Source organism: Callorhinus ursinus, unplaced genomic scaffold (genome assembly GCF_003265705.2).
Source record: "Callorhinus ursinus isolate GAN/ISIS: 27379988/994484 unplaced genomic scaffold, GSC_fseal_2.0 scaffold2, whole genome shotgun sequence".
NCBI lineage: Eukaryota > Metazoa > Chordata > Mammalia > Carnivora > Otariidae > Callorhinus > Callorhinus ursinus.
The window spans coordinates 31,511,532-31,515,643 of record NW_027397064.1 but is presented as its reverse complement, the minus strand read 5'-3'; the positions used below and the strand labels follow the sequence as shown (position 1 = coordinate 31,515,643).

Sequence of the window (4,112 nt, the reverse complement as noted above, 5' to 3'; positions counted from 1 at the left end):
GGGATGCCACTCCTATGATTATATAAAATTCTATCTGAACATACTGGAGTAAGAGAGACTCTCTCTGTTCTTTGACTAACTAAGCTACTAGGTTATGAGAATACCTATGGAGAGGGTCACATGGCAAGGAACTTTAGGAGCCTCTAGGCTCAGCTCTCTAGGAGCTGAGAACAGCCCCTGGCACCTGAATGAGCTTACAAGGAGATTCTTCCTCCGTCAGCCCTCCAGATGAGAGTGCCACCTGGCTGACACCTTGATTGCAACCTTGTGAGAACCTGAGCAGAGGACCCTGCTAAATCGTGTCTGGACTCCTGATGTATGGAAACTGTGATATAGTAAATATGGGTGGTTTTGAGCTGCTAAGTGTTGGTAATTTGTTAAACAGCAATAAAAAATGAATACAGGTAAATACTATGAGAGGATGAGAGGAAGGAACTTGGTTCTCTTGTTCCTTGCTGTATCAATATACCTAGGATAGTGACTGGCACATAGTTCAATACACATCTGTTGGTTATATAGATGAATAAAAAGATGGATGGAGGAATGGATGAATTTCAGCTGGATGGGGGAGAGGACAGGACTGGATTCTAGTAACATGGCTAGTGGCCATAATGTAAGGAATACTACTTTCAGAGTTGGGCAGGGGGCAGGGAATCTATCCAGCAGATATATATGTGGCTCAAAGACTTCTGGGAGCAGTGATATCTGATAATCTTGCTTTAAGATTTCCTTTACTATGTTACACAGTTGGCCCTTGAACAATATGGGTTTGAACTATGTGAGTCCACTTACACACAGATTTTTTTATAACTACAGATAGTACTGTAAATGTATTTTCTCTTCCTTATGATTTTCTTTTTTTAAGATTTTATTTTATTATTATTTTTAAAGATTTTATTTTTTAAGTAATCTCTATACTCAACATGGGGTTTGAGATCAAGAGTCACATGCTCTACTGACTGAGCCAGCCAAGCACACCTAGTTTTTGTTTGTGTGTTTGTTTGTTTTTCTTTTTAAAGTAAGCTCTATGCCCAATGTGGGGCTCAAACTTATGATCTGGAGATCTAGAATCACAGGCTCTACCAAATGAGCAGCCAGGGACCCCATCTTCCTTGTGATTTTCTTTTCTTTTCTTTTAATATTTTATTTATTTATTTGACAGAGACACAGCGAGAGAGGGAACACAAGCAGGGGAAGTGGGAGAGGGAGAAGCAGGCTCCCTGCTGAGCAGAGAGCTCACCGTGGGGTTTGATCCCAGGAAGCCAAAGGCAGATGCCCAACTGACTGAGCTACCCAGGCGCCCCCTTGTGATTTTCTTTTCTTTTCTTTTCTTTTTTTTTTCAAAAACGAATTTTAATCTTTAATCTTTAGTTTGATTTAACATTGCTTTTAGTACGATGCTGACACCAGCTGTGCGGAAAGGGCTCTGGAGAGATGTTCATAGCAGCACACACCTGCGGCTCTTCTTCGGTTCGGGAGGCTCCAGGGCAGCCAGTATTGCTTCGTCAAATACATTCTTTAGGCCTTTCTGTGTGAGTGCAGAACACTCCACATACTTGACCGCCTTCAGGTCACGGGCCAGCTTTTCAGCAGTCTCTGGAGTGATAGGCTTCTGTTTGTTCTTGGCAAGTTTCTCAATTGTAGAGGGGTCATCTCGGAGATCAATTTGGGTCCCAACAAGCAAGAAAGGAGTCTTTGGACAATGGTGAGTTATTTCAGGCACCCACTTTTCCTTCACATTTTCAAATGAGGATGGAGAGACCACTGAAAAACAGACTAGAAATACATCTGTTTATGGATAACTCAGCGGTCGTAATCTGTCATAATCCTCTTGCCCTGCAGTATCAAAAAGTCCAAGAGTATATGGCTCTCCACCAATCATAACTGTGACTGCATAGTTGTCAAAAACAGTTGGTACATACTCAGATGGAAATTTGTTTGTTGTGTAGGATATCAGAAGACATGTTTTACCAACGGCACCATCACCCACAACAACACACTTAATTGTCTGCATTGCTGAAACAGTTTTGTATCCACTTTAAATATTTCAAATTCGATGATGACCTCAGCTTCTCCCCCTCTTGTGATTTTATTAATAACATTTTCTTTTCTCTAGCTTATTTTACTGTGAGAATAAGTATATAATACATATATCATACAAAATATGTGTTAATTGACTCTTTATGGTATCGATAAGGCTTCTAGTCCAACAGTAGGCTATTAGTATTTAAGTTTGGGGGGGGAGTCAAAAGTTATATGCAAAAAAAAAGTTATATGTGAATTTTCAACTGCATGGAGATTGGGGCCCCTAACTCGTGCATTGTTCAAGTGTCAGCTATATTTTTCCTCCTCCTCCTCTTGCTTCTTCCAAAGTCTAAGTCTTAGTAAAAATTTTACCATATTTTAGGGTAGCTTCGAAAATAAATAAAGTGTCAGATCTCAGTGTCTGGCATCGGGAAGGAAAAGTTCTTACAAGATATAAGTAGAGAAGTCCAGAGCAAATCAGGTAAACTTGTGGAAAATATAGGTCTTCCTCTGGGATCTTTCAATGCCTGGGGAGAAGCTGGTTCTCTTGCTGTTATTCACTCAGGATAGGAAGCTCAGATAATTTTATTTTGTTTTAAATGGAAGGAAAGGGAAGGGTGACTCCAGATGCTGGGCTAACCAAAATTTCAAAAGTTAGACAAAAGGAGAAGGAAAGAAATGGGACAATAGATCTAGGTTCCAAAAGCAAAGCTTTATTATTATTATTTTTAATCTTTCATTTTTAAAATTTTTGTAAAGATTTTATTTATTTATTTAACAGAGAGAGACACAGCGAGAGAGGGAACACAAGCAGGGAGAGTGGGAGAGGGAGAAGCATGCCTCCCACGGAGCCAGGAGCCCGACGTGGGGCTCGATTCCAGGACCCTGGGATCATGACCTGAGGCAAAGGCAGACGCTTAACGACTGAGCCACCCAGGAACCCCTAAGCTTTTCTTATTTTATTTTTTTTCCTTTTTTAAAGACTTATTTATTTATTTTAGGGGGCCAGGGTGCAGAGGGAGAGAGAATCCCAAGCTGACTCTGCACTGAGCACAGAGTCCGACAGGGGGCTGGATCTCATGACTTCAAGATCATGACCTGAGCGGAACACCCAACGGACTGTGCCACCAGGGTGCCCCTAAGCTTTTCTTATTTTTAGAAAGGGAGAAATTTAAGGTTGCTTTTAGGTCCAGAGGTTATCAAGGGGGGGCAATTGTCAATTTCCTATCTCATTTTTCTTTTACTGCACAATTGGGTTTTCCCCTCTCCCCACAACTACACCTTAATCTTCTAAAAGGAGACCATGCCATGTCCCATTCCTCAGTTTAGTCCTAAAGATTAAGTCTTGAAGTTTCTAAGCAGCTTCAAGTTGCCTTTCATTATTTTGACCCGGTAGTGTGTCCCAGAGCTAACTTCTGGGCATCTGTATTATTTTTCTTCTAGAGTTAAGAGTTTTTCTTCTATTTTTCATTTGACAGCATCCCTTTATAATGACAAAGTTTGTTCTTAGAAGTATTCAGTATCTTTGAGCTTAGGTAACTCCTATTTGTCCTTATTCATATAATAGGGATTCTGCCTATGTCCTTATTCTAATGCTTGTCCTAATAATTTGCTTAGTTTCCCCAGACCCCTCCTAAAACCAGAGCTTTCCTTTTACAAGTCTTCTATCTCAGAGGAAAGCTATAATCCATGAGGGGCCATAATACAGAGTGAAGAGCCATCAGTCTCACAGATACTGTTGGTCCCCTTGGATTTCTGTGTTGCTCCCTTCATTTCTTGATTTCTTATGCCAGAGTTTTCCCCTTATGTTAGAAAACCCTCCTATCCTACATGGGCTTTTGGTGATTAGAGTACTGATGATTATTTCCCCCTTGCACATGACGGTAGTATTAAGGCTGTTATCAAATTTTATGTTCTTCTTCTAGTAACATGATATAGTATTACATTTCTCTTGAAGTTAGGTTTGGCCGGGTGACTTCTTTGGCCGATAAAATGTGATTGGAAGTGAGGTGTATTGCTTCTGAGTGCAAGCATTTTAATGGTTAGAGCAAAAACACTGCAGTACTAGTAAATAAATTTTATGTAGC

The 4,112-nt window shown here is 40.4% G+C and overlaps 1 pseudogene; it reads right to left on the bottom strand.

The window, feature by feature from the left end:
• Positions 1–1,333: 1,333 nt before the first annotated feature.
• Positions 1,334–2,073, bottom strand: LOC112839989 (cell division control protein 42 homolog pseudogene; annotated as a pseudogene).
• Positions 2,074–4,112: the final 2,039 nt, after the last annotated feature.